This window comes from Oryctolagus cuniculus, chromosome 3 (genome assembly GCF_051225735.1).
Source record: "Oryctolagus cuniculus isolate XC-2025 breed Fujian yellow rabbit chromosome 3, ASM5122573v1, whole genome shotgun sequence".
In the NCBI taxonomy this organism is placed as follows: Eukaryota; Metazoa; Chordata; class Mammalia; order Lagomorpha; family Leporidae; genus Oryctolagus; species Oryctolagus cuniculus.
In genome coordinates, this window is record NC_142869.1 from 47848325 (window position 1) to 47869126 (window position 20802).

The window sequence follows — 20802 nt, forward strand, 5'->3', positions numbered from 1 at the left end:
CTGAATGTCTCCTTAGGCCTTTGTCACACACACCTAAGCTCATATCTGACTTTTTACCTAACACAACCATTTGCAGTTTATTCCTGTGTTCCATGTGATTGTCCTTCAGACTGTGAGCCACTTCTCTGCCTTGTTTGTTGTCGTCATATGATTATTTTTATTTATGATTTTTTGCACATCAATTTTGCATTTAGCTGCTAAGTTTTTTTAGTTAGTCCTTGTGTCTACTTCTCTATTTTATTTCATACCCATAGCAAATCCTCTTATCACCTAATTCCATGTCTTTATTAATTCCTCTTGCATTTAGCCCATGTTTTCATTAATCTTGCAAGTGTAAATTATTTGAGAATTGTATTTCCAGTTGCTTTCTAGTCAATCTTCTATGTGATACACTGCAATTCTTATAGCTTGCTTCAATTTTGTTTTGTTACTATGTATTTTGTTTCTTTTTCCCCCTGAATTATCTTTAAATACAGAGAGTCCTAGATAGTCTTATCCCACTCTAACCATTGATATCCTTTGGCGCTTTGTTAGAGGAAACACTATTCCTGCTTTCTCATCTTTTCATAAACAGACTTCTCAGTAGAGAATGAAATTGAAAGCAAAATCCCTGGGCTCTGTATCCAGCTTCTTCAGTCAACCCAACCTTGATTAATACTGAAGAAGCTGGCAGTCCCAGTCAATCTATCAAGTGAGATAAATGTGTTAGGGTTTTGGTACTTGTGACTCTGTGTCTGAGGCTTACTTCATGGTTAATTTCAAGTGACCATCATCTGTACTTTGTCCTCTATAAAATATGCTTACCAGGGCGCCTCTGTGTCTGCAGCTCTCCAGCTGTTTTTCCTGAAATTGAGTGAATGTAATCAAGTCAGCTGAGTTAGTATTGGGGTTACAGGTGGGGCAGGGATGGAGGCATTTAGTTCTTAGAAGGTTGATAATTAAGTTTCCTTTAAATTATTTTTGTTATTGTTGTAACTTAAGATTTATTTATTTGAAACTCAGAGTTGCTGTGTGAGAAGAGAGAGAGAAAGAGAGAGAGAGAGAGAGAGAGAGAGAGAGAGAATCATCCATCCTCTGGTTCACTCCCCAGATGGTCACAGCAGCCAGCACTCGACCAGGCCAAAGCTAGGACCAGGAGCTTCCTCTGGGTCTCACACTGGGTGGCATGGGCCCAAGTATGTGAACCATCTTCTGCTGCTTTTCCCAGGGCATTATGAGGGAGGTATATCAGAAGTGGAGCAGCAGGGACACAAACTGGCACCTATATGGGATACATGCATCAGACAGTGATTTACCCACTACCCACTATACCACAACACCAATCCCGCCTTTAAATCCTGAAACTCTTGAAAGTATAGAGTGCTTTTGCAATCTCCTTGACTAGCAGAGATAGAAAGAGATCTGGTGACACAGCACACTAATTTTTGGAAGTTGACAAGACTTCACAAGGACTTTTTATAAACTCTTAGATTCAAGAATATATATTTTGGGTTTTCTCAAAACTCATCTGTTCTCTTGATTTTGAGTCATCCATCACTCTAATAACGAAAACAGGGGACTACATAACTTGTAAAGAAATGCTTGGATATCCTCAGGAAATGTAGGGCATAGTGCTTGTAAGTAACACATGTAGATATGGGACACTCATTTTAAAAAAAGCCTTGGGACACCGACAATTTTTTGTTTCCTGTCCAGATAAACTGCAGGCTATAACTGTATCAATTATATGTATTAAGAAGGAAAATACATAGCTTAGCAAAGTGCATATGCTCTAAAACCAAAAGGAGTAGGATGATTGGAGTTGATAAATTAGTTCAGAAAATTGTTTTTGAAAAAGCCAAATTTTGCATAGGAACTTTAAGACACATTGGATATAAGGGAAAGGGATAGGTTAGAAGTTCTGAATAAAAGAGAAGAACTCAGATGACAATAACGCATTGACTCCTTAGTTTTGGAATAATAGAGGTTAAAATACAAGGAGCTTATATTGAGCTTATACAAATGTTTGTTGAATTGAATAGCTTAATCTTTTCTGTCTCTGGAGACCAAAGAATAAATTGTTTAAATTGAATAAGAATGATTTAGAATCAGAATAATTTAAATGTCATATATTAAATCTTAAACATATAATGCTTTGCAAAGTGCCAAATAGAGGTCTAAAATCCAACATTCATAAGGGGATAATTTATCTCTGAAAAATTTATTTTCAAATGAAAATACATAAATATCTGGGTAAAATGTAGAAAGCAGATTTCAGAGCAGATTTCATGGCTAAAATTTTGCAATCTGAGAGAGAAATGATTTTCTAGCACTGCTTCTCTGATCTAAATACTGGCAAATAAAACTTCTGCAGGAATCAAGAAACATTGATAGCATCAATGAGAATAAATGCAGTTATGAGAAATCCACTGAACAGTTCATCGTTCCTTCCTGTCACCGCGGTAACTTGAGGTTTGATTCACACCAGGTTCTGGGTTACGTAAGTGGTTCATGAGCCCTTGCTCTGATCACATTCCACTATTTTGACAAGCTAGGACTCTCCTAGGATTCACAAAGTACTAAACACTAAGTTATTACCTCTGATCCTTGGATTCAAGCACCACTCCATGAAATATGACAAAACTTTGCACACAGTGAGGACTACAGATTTCTACATAGCCTTAGTGTGAATGTATATGACCATTATGCTTAATCTCAATATTAATACTTGCTGAATCAGGAAATGAACTTTTAAAATTGAACCAAACACTGTAAATCCCCCAGAAAATAACTCCACACTTTTCCATGGACCCGTTCTTGGGAATGTCATGTGAAGGAATAATTGTGATTTTTTTTTTTTTTACTTTTGAAGATTTAATTTTCTTCTTTGGTTAAATCTAAATAAATACTTTTTGATTAGGAAGGACAGCTGGATATTTGAACAGGTGGTTGCAGAAGATTACGGAGTAGCTTCTCAGGGAAACATTCCTAACTAGATATACAGCCATCTGTCAGATATTGTTTAAAAATTCTTCTGTGTTGTGTGGAAAAGAATTATGAAATGAACTCTTACCAGTTCCATACGGACGTTCTCAAGAATAGAGCCATCGATCAGGTAAGAAGAGACAAGTGTTAAATATTCCAGGGTATATTTTAAGAAAGGAATTATTCTGAATCTGACTTTTCCAAAGTGAGCTTCATTAGTTTTAAGATTAGGATTCTAATAAGTTTTATTAATCAAAAGGAGACTATGGAAAATGCAGCTGATAAATTCTGGGTTAGAGAGGTTTTACTTTGGTCTGTTTTATGTCAGAAACCCTCAGAGCATTTAGTATATTTATGTATACTGTGATTAGTTAAGTAACAGTAATATTCTGGAGAAAACATACTCTAAGGATAAAGAATTTGTAACTGAACAAAAAATCTAACCAGACCTGAGAACAAGTAACATCTACCATTCCTCAAATCTTTTCATGAGCCAGAGGCTGAGAAGGATGGGACCTTGACCAGCAAGAGAACAAACCACTGTTGCTGTCCATCTCTGTGAGACAGTTGGTTGCTTGCAGGTCCTGATACTTCATACCCCTTCCTATCACTGTATCATATTAAGTAGAAAACATTTGAACAGATGGCACCAGAAAAGAAACAGTAAGATTGCATAATCTGCACATAGTGGTGGTAGCCACATATACAGCACCATTGACAAGGGGGAGATAAGGGAAGAACCACATAGCAGTGCATGCATGAAATCACAGTTTAACAAGAACTCTCTCAGTGCAAACACAGATGCGTGCCAGAGGGGACTGTTGTCTCAGTAGTAAACTGGGTACTAGCCCAATAATACAAATGAAGAAGATTGGAAGTCATACAGATTAACCTAAGAATACAATAACAGGAATGAAATTCACATTGGGGATAGTTAAAAACAAAACCAATGATGACAAAATAAAAAATGAGATTTGGTATTTTGCTACTTTGGTTTTGTATAAGAGTTCATTACAGATATTTTATTGTGATAAAAATCTGCATAATGTTAATATTTTTCAGATACATACACCTTTCATTCCAATAAAATGACTCTTCTTTTCTTAAATTATATTTAACTTTATATTAGCATTAAAATTTGTGAATTTTACAATAGTTTCCCTTTTATTTTTTTATTTTTTTGAGATTTGTTTATTTATTTGGAAGTCAGAGTTACAGAGAGAGAGAGAGAGACAGAGAGACCTTCCATCTGCTAGTTCACTCCTCAGATATTCACAAGAGCCAGCACTGGGTCAGGTCAAAGCCAGGCGCCAGAAACTTCATCTGGATCTCCCATGTGAATGGCAAAGACTCAAACGCTTTGGGCCATCGTCTACTGATTTCCCCAGGCCATTTGCAGGGAGCTGTATCAGAAATGGAGCAGCCATGTCATGAACTGGCACCTATATGGGATGCTGGCATCGCAGGTGGTGGCTTTACCTACTACACAATAACACCAGTTCCCTTTTTATCTATTTAATTTTTTTATATTTTTGTTCCTTTCAACTTTGTGTCACAATTTGTTCAAGTAGGTGATGGATAGATAGATAGATAGATAGATAGATAGATAGATAGAAAATACTATATGGCTACATTTATTTCATTTCCTTTTTGGGGGGAATAGTGAAAGCAGCAAAATTTGAGAATCTTTGCAATTTCATGGTAGTATTGAACACATTGCTGATAATTTTTGCTCCTTATTTTGGACTTCTCATTTTTTTTCTTTCTACCCATATGGCCGTGGTGTTTTCATGCTATTGTCATCTTCCTGGTGCTTCTTGGCTCTAGAAACAGTCCTGACCTTTTCTGCCATTTTACAAATGTTGCATGTTGCTTTTTAAAATTTTTCTTTAAAAAAAATGCAGGAAGGTGAATTATGTGCACACAGGAGAATTATTTTAGGGTAACTTTTCTATTATTATTATTATTATTATTATTTAAAAAGCAGCATTACAGAGAGAGTGAGAGACACAAAGAGAAAAATCTTCCATCTGCTGGTTTACTCCCCAAATGTCCATAACAGCCAGGGCTGGTCCAGGACAAAACCAGGAGTTAGGAGCATCAGCTGAGTCTCTCATGTGAGTACAGGGGCCCAAGCACATGAGCCATATTCTGTTGCTTTCCCAGGCACATCAGAAGGGAGCTGGAACGGAAGTGGAGCAGCAGAGACACAAACTGGCACCTATATGGGATGCCAACATTGCAGGGAGCAGCTTAACCTGCTGTGGCACAACACAGGCCCCCAGGTGTATCATTTTTTAACACATTTTAAGTAGGTAAGAAAAGAAAGTACTCATTAAATACGTGATAAGAACATTAGCTCTTTTTTGGAGAAAGGGCTATTGTTGGACTGGTATATCAGCCAGCTGCAATAAACGTGATGTCTAGATTCAGTTATTTGAAAAAAAAAAAAGTCACTTTACATAATTGAGATTTAAATGGATAAAGGTGACATGATAATATGATTTTGTGCATTTTTAATTTATTTCTGTTTATCAAAAATTGATGTCTAATGAGTGGATGTAATCCTGGAAGGAAATAAGCATTGGGAGGTTTCTTATATCATGTTTTATAACTCCTTTGGATGTGCATGAGTGGGATTTTTATCAAATGATCAAAGAGCACAATGCTTCAAAGGAGGTAAATATGTAGAAGCTTTACACTGGAAAAAAGTTTCCAAACCATACTAGAATATTGGACAGAATTTTGTAAGTTGAAATTTCATTTTAGTCTTAAGCATTGTTCTTTGATTTTTTCAAATATTTTATCTCTAAATGGGAGTCCTATGCTCAGTTCAGTGTACAGCCCATTTCAAGAGAGCCCTTAACAAATTAAAACCTGGCCACAATGGTGTAGAGTCAAAATTGTTAAGGGAATTGGAGGCTTATCAGTGATTGCTAGCTGAGATATGGACTAGACAATCATTTCACAGTGCTATTATGGAGTGAATTTTTTCAGTCAACAAGCTTTCATTGGCAGGCGAAGATGGACGAGCTTCCCCAGCCGTATAAAACCAATGGGCTGAGTCTTTTGCAACCATAGACACTCCCACAGATAATTGTCACCTAAGGCGAGATACAGTAACTTCCAATCAATAAACTCCTACTATATTTGTGCTATTGAGGAAGTCTAAATTAATGATTTTCCTTAAATTCTTTGCTACTGAATTTTATAACAAAGAGGAATAACACTGCTGTGATCCTTTTTATAAAAAAGTTTTATACATTGTATTCAGTGTTTATCATCCTAATTTTCAAAACATGCCCCTCATGAGAAAATCTATTTTAGATTAATAAATTAAAATTAATTTAGTTCTTACTTAAGGAAAGTAATAAAATATTAAGGTATAACACTTTGTCTGATATATTTGGCCTTTTCCTATCTGCTACTCCCTCAACTCCAAATCAGTTTTTTTTCATCTTGGAGAGAACATTTTTTGTACTGTGAAGGCATAAATTGCGTGATCCACTCTTTATATATTCACTCAACACTGTATTCACTCCCATACCCCAACATTTATTCTCCTTGTCCCTTTTGCTAGCGTGACTTTTTCTCACCCCTCTTCCTTTGTGAGCATTCACGGAATGGGACAATAAATGATTTTAATGATGTAATTTTTGAACTTTAAAGTACTTACATGCGTTCATTTATTAAATGTATTTAAGTTTAAGTAATTATTTTATTGTCAATGTCAAATGAGACTACATGTGTGAAAACACTTATGAATAGATAACAGAATAGCAGAGCAAAATATTTGATTTATTTTTATATTATCCTTTTATAATTTGTTCTACTATTATATAATAAGCAAGTAAACTTTTTTCTAATTAATGCTGCAAACTAGATCTTTTATTTTATTGAAGTTATACAATGCCATTTTCATTCATCTGTCTTCTAGTTATTTCACAAAGTGTATCAATAATCCTGCAATACCTGACTCAGTCCATTTCACTGTGAAGTCTCCTTCCCTATTGTCTCCTGCTTAGAAATTTGACCCACAGTCACTATATTATATGGAACTATAATAGAAGTTCAGAAGCATGAAAGATGAAAAGGACAGATAAGATCAATTTTGGATGACATAGACGGCTTTAAAAATATAAGTTCAAAACCAAGCAGAAAGCCCTGTGGTTCTACAGAAGATTTCCAGAAGATGTACTTTGGGGATAGAAAGGAAGAGAGAAAGCATTTTTTCTAAATGGGAAATGGCAACTATTATGGCTCAATTTACAAGAGGTCCCACTGCTATGTGATAGCTTCATTTTACATCTGTGACTTTTCTTCCCTCCACTATTATGCATCTCTATCAGATCACTAGTATTGAAGGCCATTTGGCTTTTGAAGGTCTAGTTTTAGTTGATTTTTATACAAGCCTCTTTGCTTTTGCACCTATTGATATCCTATTTTTGTTCATTACAACTGGCCTGACAAATGGATTTTTCTAAAAACTTTAATCCAATATTACATAAAGAAGAAATCCTGTTACAGATACTGTCTTTATGAGCAATGTATCGGTATTGTGCATATAAGTTGTGTATCCATAAAGCTTTGAATGAAACATTAACTTTATAGAGTAAAATTAAGGCGATGATGAAACTTCTTTACAAAAATTCTCTATACCTGTGAAGTTCATGCAATACAGCCCTTTTCTACAAAGAGTTTTACTCATCATTTCAATTAGCTAAAATTAGAGATATCCTTTACGGCTATATCATTCAGTTGTATTTGAGTCACAGAGGTTAACGGTAGATAATCCTGAAGCCATTATCAACCATAAATTACATGAAAGAACTGATATTCATTTTTTCAACTGAATTAATTTGGTAAAGATTGTACTTATAATATGATTTAATAAGTCTAACATAAAAAATAAGATGACAGACAATTTTTCTAAAGGCAAAGTGGAGAGAAATGATATATTATCCATCAGGAAGGAAAAGAATCAATTTCATGAGTTTCTAGTAGTACAAATCAAGTACCTAATTGAATTCTAAATTGAATTACACAAACATTATATTTTCCTTCCACTATGCAAATATTTTGTCTGCAAGATTCTCTAAAACACCTATGGCGGATTTTATCATCTAAAAAACGCTGGGCTACTTTGCCCTTCATTCTGGGAAGATAGAATAGTGAGAGGAAGGGGCTAATTGGGTTGTCCTTTCAGTTGCACACAAGAGAGAAGTTGCAACTTTCTTTCTTCAAAAGATTTATTTCAACACCTTTTCTCATTTTCAATTAGATGTCTGAGAAAATATAAAAGACAGAGAGAATGGAAATGATTCTGACACTGTTTATAGCCAGAGCTAGAGTGTATCACAAAGTCATTTCCTTCTGCATGCCTCTCTCTGCAGCCTCTCTACTTTTATCCTTCCCCAATATTTTCTATAATTCTAATTATAAACTAATCTATTTCACTGATTTAAGATTTAAGCCTGTAAATTAAGCTCATTAAAAAAAAGAAAGAATAGCAATTTTTATTTCAATAAGTCAAAGAGAGCTGTGGTTTAAGGCTGATATTCATGAGCATATAATTAACCAGGACTAGTCAGAGACTACAGATCTCCAATCACTCAGTAAACACCCTGAACAATGTTTCCACAAGCCAGGTAAAACTATATTAATCACTGTGTGGTAAGCATTTTCTGGCATAGAAAAACAAAAGCATGGCTCCCCTCTCAAATCATTTAGACTATGGGTAAGGAATAAGAACATACAAAGTCTAATAATGAGCAAATAGGGAAAGTGGACACTTAATAATCAAAAATAATGACTTGTACAAATATAAGTATAAGTATAAGTATAAGTAAATATAATTATGATTGATTTAAACAGATACAATTTATAAAAGGAAATAAATTTACCTAAAACTTTGAAAATAGTACAAGAGGAAAGCAGTTAGTAATAAAAAGTAAAGAAAGAAAGATAGGAGACAAGCAGTGTGGCTCAGTGGGTTAAGCCACTGCCAGTGACACTAACATCCCAAATGGGAGCACTGGCTTTGAGTCCTGGCTGCTCCACTTCCAATCTAGCTCCCTCCTAATGTGCCTGGGAAAAGCGGTGGAGAATGACTCAAGTGCTTGGGCCCTTGTTACCCACCTCAGAGACCCAAATGGGATCCCAGGCTCCTGGCTTTGGCCTGGTACAGCCCTGGTCATTGAGGTCATTTGAGCAGTCACCAATGGATGGAAAATCTCCGTGTGTCTTCCTGTAACTGTGACACTTTGCATTTCAAAGCAGTAAAATAAATCTTAGAGGAAAAAAGGAAGGAAAGGAATCAGTCTAAATGGTTATAACAATTCTTTTTCTTCCCATGCATGAATGGAAAATCCATTGGTAGCCTTTAAACATTTCTCTTTAATTCTGATATCTTCTAAAATATGGGATAATCAGGTCTTGAATATTACTATGTAGATGTAGGAATAAGATTGATGGAAAAGCAGAAGTGTTTTATATTCGAATGTACATGACTTACAGAAAAGAAGATTTAAACTTTAGGAAAGCAGGAAAGATTCTATGAGCTCTTCGAAGAGAATTTTGAGGAAATTGGAGTGGGAGAGGAGATTCTTTTTTTTAAAAAACGTTTATTTAATGAATATAAATTTCTAAAGTACAGCTTATGGACTACAATGGCTTCCCCCCCATAACGTCATTACCACCCGCAACCCTCCCCTTACCCACTCCCTCTCCCCTTCCATTCACATCAAGATTCATTTTCATTTCTCTTTATATACAGAATATCAGTTTAGCATACATTAAGTAAAGATTTCAACAGTTTGCTCCCACACAGAAACGTAAAGTGAAAAATACTGTTTGAGTACTAGTTATAGCATTAAATCTCAATGTACAGCACACTAAGGACAAAGATCCTACATGAGGAGTAAGTGCACAGTGACTCCTGTTGTTGACTTAACAAATTGACACTCTTGTTTATGGCATCAGTAATCACCCTACGCTCTTGTCATGAGCTGCCAAGGCTATGGAAGCCCCCTGAGTTCACCACTCTGATAATTTTTAGACAAGGCTATGGTCAAAGTGGAAGTTCTCTCCTCCCTTCAAAGAAAGGTACCTCCTTTGATGACCCGTTCTTTCCACTGCTGAGTGAATTAAGCCAGTCCCAAAGGGACAAATATCATATGTTCTCCCTGATTGGAGAGGAGATTCTTAAGGGCAGTTTGGTCTCTAATACAAAATTAAGAGACAGAAATGGGAAAATGATTTAAATACACTTTGATGTAATTCTCAGGTAAATAATTTCTAATAGTTTTAAGATACTTTGATGCTTTAAAGAGTAGTGTAAATGAACTTGCAAATCATACATAAATATATCACACATTTGTGCATGTAATCATATTCTCCATCTCCATGAGCCTCTAGCTACTTTCAGTCAGTCATGAAAGAATGGCTTTAGAAACAAGGCAATGGGTGAATTACTGAAACAGGGTACAGATATGAAGGTACCCTTAATTATTATAATTAATATCAAGTTGTTTCAATCCCATTGACCAGAAATAGCAATTCCTTCATGTTCACACAGCAATTAGTATCATATCTAGGAAGAAGCCAAATCTTCCGTGAGTCCTGCCTTACTTTAATTTACTTCTTGGAGTGAATATTTAGCTCAGCAGTTAAGACATTATTAAGACCACCATGCCCCACTTTATTTATTTATTTTTTAAAAACAAGATTCATTTTTTTATTTGAAAGGCAGAGTAACAGAGAGAGGGAAAGAACGCGTCTATCCATCGGTTCAATCCCCAAATGGCTGCAAAGTCCAGAGTTGGGCCAGGCCAAAGCCAGGAGCCTGGGAATCCATCCAGGTCTCCCGCGTGAGTGACAAGGGTCCCAGTACTCACACCATCATCTTCTACTGCTTTCCTGCATGTTAGCAGGGAACTGGATCAGAAGTGGAGTAACCAGGACTTTAACCTGTATCCATATGGGATGCTGGCATCACAGGCCATGGATTAACCCACTGCACCACAATGCCAGCTCCTTCCTATATCCCATTTTAGAGTATCTGAGTTCTATGCCCAGCTCCAAATCCTGGTTCCTGCTTCCTGACAAAGCAGATGCAAGAGGCAACAGAGATGGCTCAAGCTGTTGGATTCCTAACACCCACATGGGAGGCTTAGATTGAGTTCCCAGCTCCTGGCTTTGGCCCCACCCCATTGCAGGCATTAGGAGTGTAAATCAATGAATAGGATTATTCTCTCTCTCTCTCTCTCTCTCTTCTCCCTCCCTCCCTCCCTCCTTCTCTTCTCAGTCTTTCTGTCTCTCAAAATAAATAAATTTTTAAAAATTCTTCAGTTGTTCAAGAATGTTGTAGAATAAAATGAAGTTGCATGGGAGACAAAGGTTTGTGAGAAATGGGGAACAGAAAGGAAATTGACAAGATTCATAAAATGATTACAAGGTGATATTTTTATTTAGGATTTTCTTTCGTTTACAGTTCCGCCTTTCTCAGCATCTTTGTCTCATGGAATGAAAGATTAGGAATCTATTATCACCACAGCTCATTGCTCATGTCCCCAGTCAGATTTGGAAGGGTGTTAAATTTTTCAATAACTCTTACTCCTAGCCCCAGAGAAGAAAAAGACGGAGACAAAGGCAGAAAATAATAGGAAAGGCAGCTGAGTAAAGGTAGATGAATTGTTGCATAGAAGTCTCCTTCTTGTATACCAGCTTGTGAAGAAAAATCGAGCATCTCCTTTTATTTAACCCTTCCCTTTTACCCAGATTACTCTAAACAAAGTATTACTTTCGGCAACCTATTGCGGATTTGAAAGTTTAAGTTTGAAAAGTTAAAGTTTGAAAAGTTTAAGGGAGCAGAAGAAAATTAAATAGGTAAAAATTTGTATATACACAGAATTTACTGATGACTACACATAATCAAAAATGGTAAGAATGTTTTTTCCACCAATGAGAGAAATAGTATTTGTAAAAGAAATAAAAATAAATTATGACATATTGATCTCTATTATCCTTGCAATATCATCACTGTTGTGTCCAGGTCACATAATAAACTTATTATTCATCTAATATCAATTCATCTTGTCTGAATTTTATCATATCCTTTTTTGCAAGCTTCCATCACTGTATTTGAATTTGATTTTTTCACTTCCCCTCGACACCTCCAGTACATTGAATGGTTTTCAGCATACAGCTGACAATACATTGACACTAATCCACCCTTCAGATAGGACCTTTCCCATTGCAAAGTTTGAAAATAACTGTGTTTCTTAATAAGAACCTTAACAAATTTGGTGAACTTGTATCTCAAAATTTCAGATTACTTATGTAGATATTTAGTAATTCAGAAAGCCATTCATGAATTTGCCAGGGAACAAAGATTACATATTTTGTTCAAATATTTCATTATTCAAGGGGAAAGTGAAAAAAAGAGAAAGTAAATGGAGTACCTGCTGCAGGTGTTAAAATTTACCCCATCTGCAGTTTCCAAAGAAAAAAAGACCCTCAATGGAAAACATCTGGCTGTGTATACCCATTCTCATTTGAAAATCTCTCAACTGTGATGTGGAAAACTCAGAAGAAAGGGTAGAGAACATAATGAGTGATTTTCATTTTGTCACTAGGATTTCTTTGAAGTTACTCATTAATCTTTTAGACTATTTTGGTGTATTAGTGTCCAACTCTAGAATACTAATGTTACTATGCTAACAAAATGTGAAGTCATTATTTTTAAAGTCCTGTTCGAAATCCAACTATGTTACAATTCTTCCTGTTTGAATCCTATATTAATTGCTGTGACTTTGAGCTTGACTCCTCAAGCAATTTATAGAAGTTTCGTCCTACCTGGATTATTTATGGGAAAGCTGGAAGAAAGATACAGTCTTAAAGAGTGGATAAGTAGTAGAGTAATAGGACATTCCACAAGTCCAAACACCATTCATGGCAAAAAAATCACATGTCTGAGTCATACTTTGAGCCAGCTCTCTGTTCATATATGAAAAAGGAATTTCTTCCCATGCCTAATCTTGTGAAATAAAACTTCTCTGGGAAGCTATAACCACATTTTTTAAATGAAAGTATCTGATTGTCATAGTAAATGAATTTCGGGATTGGCAATGAAGAGAGTTTAACATCGATAATTCTTATATATTTTGTTTGCTGTTACAATTGCCCAAAATGTAGTGGCTTAAAACAAGGTGAATATACCATCTTATAGTTCTAGGGGTCAAAAGTCAAAGTGTTAATTGAACTACATCCTTTTTGGAAGCTTTAGAGAAGAATCTATTCCCTTGCCTTTCGCAGCATCTACAGACTGCAACACCAGCATTCCTTCATCTGTGGGTGAATCACCTCAATTTCTGCATCCTTTTTCGCGCAACACATCACCTCTGACAATGGCTCTCCTGCCCACCTCTTGTAAATATGGATGCAACTATCTTAGGCCCAACCAGGTAATCCAGCATAATCTCCTTATTTCAAGATCCTTAAAGACATTTGCTAAGAGCCTTTTTTTCTACATAAAGGAGCATATTCACAGGTTCTAAGAATTGAGGGGATTTGGCACACGTCCAATCAATCACACAAATATTAATCTTTAATTCATTTCTGTTCTCTCATCTCAAATGTCTCAAACAAAAGCAGACAACTTAAAGATGTAAGATTGTTCTAAAGCATAGACCATAGATTGGGATTTGAGTAGTAGAAAATGACAGAGAAATAAATCTCAAAGAGCTCTTCCTTTATTCCTTCCCTCTTTCTTCCTTTCTTCCTTCCTCCATTCCTCCCTTCCTTCCTTCCTTCCTTGTGTTCAGAGATGTTCCTTTCACAGATTAATGAATGCTTTACAAGTGGTATTAAAATGTTGAATCATATCATCATCATCTTGTCATCACTATGCAGAAACGCAAAGACCAAAATTAACTATTTATTTAACTAATGGGACCAGGGTAGTTAAGTGTAGCTAAAGATACTATTTTCCAATAAGTTGAAAATTGTATTAATACTGTTAACACATTTTTAAAACGTTCTATGTTTCAATCAGAATAAAGGCTCAATTTTCCCAGTAAGCTTTATTAATGTATCTATTTATGTTGTCTTAAGCAAAGACTCCCCCAAATAGCCAAATGGACAGAGCATGTAGTTGCTATCAAATGCTGAGTCTGCAGAGTGGGACAATCAAGTCAGAAGTAGCTCTTCTTATAGTGAGGCCTCAGTGAGATGCATTCACATCTGAAATTTGCACACTGTTAAGAATTTACTTCAATTAATGCTTGTCTTCATTTTTAAACATTCAGGGTGAATGCTAGCAAATAATTATTACTTTATGTAATCTTAGATTTTAAAAAAATCTTTTAATTTCTTCTCAAATCCTGATTTTTTAAAAACTGCATACTAGGAGGATATAATAAGCTACTGTTAATATGTATATTTTACTTTTCATTAATTATTGACTTAGTTGAGCAGCAGAAAGAGAACGAGAGAGAGCTCTCATCTGCTGGTTCAACCCCTGAAGGCTGTTAAGGGCCAGGGAGATAAAGCTGGGAGCCAAGAACTCAATGCTGATCTCCGTGGAGGTGGCAGGAACCCAACTACTTGAGTCATCATCACTGCCTCTCAGGGTTCTCGTAAGCAGGGAGCTGCAGTTAGGAGCAGGAAGCAGGCTTCAAACTCAATTCCTCTGATATGAGATGCATAACCAGCATCTCAACTCTAGACCCTCACACCTGCCTCTGGTGTGCATATTTCATCTTTGAAAATCTACCTAGTGAGTGGTCAGTCAAAAACACACAACATAATAACACTGTAACTATTTTAACCTTAAATTACAGTTACTTTATGTCTTTCAACTTTAGAATTATTATTTTTATACATTTGAATGGATATGATGCAATGTTTCAATACATACACATGACATAAACCATTCATAACAGGCCACTCACCCTTCCACTTCCTTACCTTTTTTTTTTTTTTTTTTTTTTTTTTTTGACAGGCAGAGTGGACAGAGAGAGAGACAGAGAGAGAAAGGTCTTCCTTTTTGCCGTTGGTTCACCCTCCAATGGCCGCCGCTGCAGCCGGCGCACCGCGCTGATCCTGGCAGGAGCCAGGAGCCAGGTGCTTTTCCTGGTCTCCCATGGGGTGCAGGGCCCAAGCACCTGGGCCATCCTCCACTGCACTCCCTGGCCATAGCAGAGAGCTGGCCTGGAAGAGGGGCAACCGGGACAGAATCCGGCGCCCCAACCGGGACTCGAACCCGGTGTGCCGGCGCCGCAAGGTGGAGGATTAGCCTATTGAGCCACGGCGCCGGCTCTTACCTTTTCTTTTTTTGGATCCTATCAGATCTTCAGTTCCAATTCTTCATGGAGAATTTAATAAATCTTAGTGGAAATATGGTCATCCCACTGTGCAACAAAGTACCAGCACCAGTTATGGTCACTGTGCTTGGGTACCCATTTTACAGTCTTCCCATCTTCCCTTCCCAGCATCTAGTAAACACTATTATAGGTTCTATATTAAACTCTGTAATTCATATTATATATGGATTATATAAATCATGTTTACAATTTTAAGTTCCACATATGACAGAGAACATGCAATATTTTTCATCCTGTATTTGTCATCAACTTTATCTAAAAATGCCAGTACTAATATTTTACAGTTAAATTATTATAATGAATATTTTCTTTAAAGTTTTTTAACAGCATATGAAGGTCCTAACATTAAAATCTTTCCAGAAAAATGTAGAAGTTAGATGAATTTCTCAAGCTTAGAATCTAAGCTAAATATGTTTATAGTCTTAGTATCCTCTAAGGTGCCTGTCACATTTTAAATGCGCAATCATTGAGCTGACTTTTATTGGTATAAGAACTGGATCTCATAACCACCTGCCTTAGGAGTCCATTGACAAAAGAAATGTTTTTAAGAGACTCACAAATTTCAACTTATGCCTCAAATTGTAGTGGCTCACAGAGTGTTATTTTTTCTGATTTATTTGGTATAATGTCCAATAACAGATTCTTTCCTTTAAGGGATTAAAATCTTTTGTATTTATTAATATTGTGACACTTCTCAGAAACGAGGAAGTTGATGCCAGTTCCTCGGCTGACCATTAACTATTTTTTTTTTTGACAGGCAGAGTGGACAGTGAGAGAGAGAGACAGAGAGAAAGGTCTTCCTTTGCCGTTGGTTTACCCTCCAATGGCCGCCGCGGCCGGCGCGCTGCGGCCGGCGCACCGCGCTGATCCGATGGCAGGAGCCAGGAGCCAGGTGCTTTTCCTGGTCTCCCATGGGGTGCAGGGCCCAAGCACCTGGGCCATCCTCCACTGCACTCCCTGGCCACAGCAGAGGGCTGGCCTGGAAGAGGGGCAACCGGGACAGAATCCGGCGCCCCGATCGGGACTAGAACCCGGTGTGCCGGCGCCGCAAGGCGGAGGATTAGCCTAGTGAGCCGCGGCGTCGGCCTGACCATTAACTGTTAATATACATTCTTTCTTAAGATTCCTCCTCCCCAGTTTCTATTAAGTAGAGAGGATTCTTACCACCAGGTCAATGTTGACATCCTCTGTTAATCACTTGTCATGTTTCACCCAAGAGATGTCTGTGTTCCAGAAGCCAGCAATGACATTCCTATAATATGTGTATTGTAAATTGGCTGTCAACGTTTTTTAAAATGCCTTGAGACCCTTCTGTTTGCAAGGTGATTTCTAAATATAGCATTATTATAATAAGATATTTCGGAAGATGCTACTGACCCACTGCTTTGTGAAGGAAATCAGATGCCACGGAAAGAACACCAGTTGCATTCAGTATAAATTGTAAGAAATCTCTTCCCAGCTTTGAAGACATCAGGTCCTACAATGAGATACTTTGTCTTTTCTGTAGTGTTAGATGAATTGCCCATGTTCCCCAACTACAATGTGTGTTTCTAATTAGAACTGTGTCACTTTCTCAAATGTATTCAAGGGATTGGCTGTCACCCTGAGAGGTTTGTTTCTAAATATTTTTCGGCCTTGTTTTTTGTTTCATATTGCATATGATGTTTCCATTGAATTCTTGTGTAAGCCCAGTAACATCCATTATTAAAACTTTCCAATTCAGCCGGTGCCGCGGCTCACTAGGCTAATCCTCTGCCTTGCGGAGCCAGCACACCGGGTTCTAGTCCCAGCTGGGGCGCCGGATTCTGTCCCAGTTGCCACCCTTCCAGGCCAGCTCTCTGCTATGGCCTGGGAGTGCAGTGGAGGATGGCCCAAGTCCTTGGGCCCTACACCCCATGGGAGACCAGGATAAGTACCTGGCTCCTGCCATCAGATCAGCGTGGTGCGTTGGCCGCGGCAGCCATTGGAAGGTGAACCAACGGCAAAGGAAGACCTTTCTCTCTGTCTCTCTCTCTCACTGTCCACTCTGCCTGTCAAAAAATAAAAAAATTGAAAAAATTTAAAAAAAAACTTTCCAATTCACAGTGAATATCTAACAGCTGCAAAATCAGTTGTGAAAATTTGGAGCCCTAGACACTTAATACTAAGGTATCAAATCTCAGTATTTGATTAAAAAGACCTTAAAAAAATATAATTGAATGTTTTTATTACACCAAGAAAAATGAGAAAAATCTGTGTTTGCTGTTGTTACATTGTTAAAAAGCAGGAAGAGTTCAATAAATGAGAAAGGTAGAACAGGTAGATTATGAAAAATATCAGTTGCTATTAATGGATGTTTTTAAAGATTTATTTGAAAAGAGAGAGAGATAGAGAGAGAGAGAGAACTTCAATCTGCTGGTTCATTCCCCAGATGACCAAAACACCCTGGCAAACCCAGGAGCCAAGTTTCTTCTAGGTTTCCCACACGGGTGGCAAGCGAGACAACTGGGACACAAACCAACACCCATATGGGATGCCAGCATTGCAGATGGCGGATGTACCTGCTTTACAACAATGCTGGCCCTGCCAACAACATTTAAACCAGTTTTATAGCATTCCAGGGTGTACTGTTAAGAACGAACTGCTGCAGGTTTCATTTCCATTAAAGAATTATCTATCTCATTTTATGCTAACAAATTAATATGAAATACATGAAAATTATATAACTTAAATGAATTTTTTTAAAAAATCAATGCACCCATTACCCACAGACATATCAATAGTTTATCACGACTGATAACAGCTAAATACATTATGATACCTGTCTGTGTTCAAAGGCAATTCTTTGGGGCCAGCACCATGGCTCATGTGGTTAATCCTCCACCTGCAGCGCCAGCATCCCATATGAGCGCCAGGTTCTGGTCCCGGTTGCCCCTCTTCCAGTCCAGCTCTCTGCTGTGGCCCGGGAGAGCAGTGGAGGATGGCCCAAGTCCTTGGGCCCCTGCACCCTCATGGGAGACCAGGAGGAAGCACCTGACTCTTGGATTCAGAATGGTGCAGCACCAGGCATAGCGGCCATTTGGGAAGTGAACCACCAGAAGGAAGACCTTTCTCTCTGTCTCTCTCTCACTGTCTATAACTCTACCTGTCCAAAAAAAAAAAAAAAGAAAATTCTTCATAAGGCCCTCACATTTATTCACATATTGTGAGTAAGGCTCTGACTAGATTTGTCCTGAATTATTTGTATAGCAGATCACCTTGGAAGATAGAGACAGTGCATCCCTCAGGAGCAAAAGCCAGACATATTTACTGCATATTAGAAAAGATTCAAGTTCACCAAGCTAAGGAATCTTCTATCACTCAAACCAGTGCATAAGTAGCTTGCTCTTCGTGTTTTCCTGGGAAAATTAACAGCTCAAAGAACAAGCTTCAGATGGCTCATATGTTTATGTTGCCTGTTGATAATTGTCCCTTCTCCCTCAACATTCATGAAAGGGTGATGAGTTAATGTGTTAGCATGCAAAGGGGACAAAATCTCAGACCCATCACACTTTTTCAAATAGTAATAGAGATATTGTAATAGAGACTGTGTGGGCAGTCACCTGGCTCACTAGGTTAATCCTCCGCCTGCAGAGCCAGCATCCCATATGGGCGGCGGGTTCTAGTCCCGGTTGCTCCTCTTCCAGTGCAGCTCTCTGCTGTGGCCCAGGAAGGCAGTGGAGGATGGCCCACGTGCTTGGGCCCTGCACCACATGGCTCCTGAGTTCAGATCGGTGCAGTGTTGGCAGTAGTGGCCCTTTGGGGGTGAACCAACAGAATGAAGACCTTTCTCTCTGTCTCTCTCTCACACTGTCTATAATTCTGTCAAATAAATAAATAGAAAAAAAATTAAAAAATAGAGACTGTGCTTCCCATGTTCTTCTGCTCTCCAGGGTTCTGAAATAAGTATGGATGACCTATATAAAATGAGGCTCCGATACTGACACCTTTTCAAGTGTGTTCTTTAACTTACAAGTATCTGCAAAGAGTTCTTCAACACACTCACCACACAGTTCCATGAACTCCTTCCTTCAATTGATCATGCCCTCTGCATTTCCTCCTCTGTTTGTTCCCAGAGTCAGACTCTAAACCTTACGGCTTTCAACAAAGGCACTGCTTTCTCTCTTTTTTATTAAAGATTTATTTAGTTATTTGAGAGGCAAAATTACAGACGGGGGAGAGACAGAGAGATCTTCCATCTGCTAGTTCATTCGTCAAATGGCTGCAATGGCCAGAGTTGGGCTGATCCAAAGCCAGGAGCCAGGAGCTTCTTCCAGGTCTCCCATGTAGGTTCATGGGCCCAAGAAATTGGGCCATATTTCACTGCTTTCCCAGGCCATTAGCAGAGAGCTGGATTGGAAAATAAGCAGACAGGACACCAACCAGTTCCCATAAGGGAAGAAGGTGCTACAAGTGGAGGCTTAACCTACGACAGCACATCAGCAACCCTGGCAATGCTTTCATAATTTCATTTTTGTGAGTGTTTTTTTTTTGACCACCAGATTATGTCTAAAGTTCAGCTCCAAAAATGTCTCAACTCAATTACAATCAGTAATCTCTCGAACCAACATTTTTTTAAACACTCACCATCTCACGACATTTCTTCCTTATGACTCAAGTTTAAGTCGACTGTCCAATATTTATAATAACCAATCTTTTATATATTTATACCCTCAAATCTTTCATCCCTTATAACTTATTGTTTTCCCCCTTGTTATAACATCAGTATTTTAAAAATAAGAGTGGTAGAAAGAAATTGATTTTTTTTGGGATACTATGGATACCAACAGAGAGAGAATGAAGGTCAAGCTTAGATAGTTAAGTCCCTACCAAAACAAAGACCTGGGGAGATTTTAAGAGCTGGGTGTGGTGATCATGGGACATCTGTATTTGTATACTGCCCTTACCAAAAGAAAAAAGAATTTCCTGTACTCAGGATAGGAGGCCGGCTTACAACTTGGAGGCAGAAGTCTGCTGTGCTGAACTTGAGCTCCTGTTCTCCCACAGAAACTGGGAGATGTGGGCATTGTCTTCCTCAAGGATTACATCTTGAAGGGGTGGTCCCCAGGTCTTTGAGAAAGATGCTTCCTGGGTTGGAAAACTGGCAAGGGGCTAGAAGATTCATGGACATTTTAAAGAGGCAGAAAGTACTTAGAATTCCCAGGTTTCTATAGTAAATGCTCTTGCGAAGGGCAGGTCAGGATCCTGGAGTTGGGAAGAAGCCTGCATAATGTTTACTTCAGCTGTAAGGCTGGTAAGATTGGGAAGAGTCCGTAAGATTGCCTGCTATGTAGTAGAAATTCAGTAAATAATGCAGAAAAAGGAAGGAGATTTAAACCATGACACTTTTTTTTAAAGATGCAAATATGTGACTAGCAGTAACTTTTATTGATACATTCCTATTTATGACTAATCAGCAGACAGCTTCCCTAAGCAG

The 20802-nt window shown here is 37.8% G+C and overlaps 1 pseudogene; it reads left to right on the top strand.

Annotated features, from left to right (window-relative positions):
- Nucleotides 1–20802, top strand: part of LOC149127331 (cytochrome b-c1 complex subunit Rieske, mitochondrial-like) — a 96045-nt pseudogene that overhangs the window by 42217 nt on the left and 33026 nt on the right.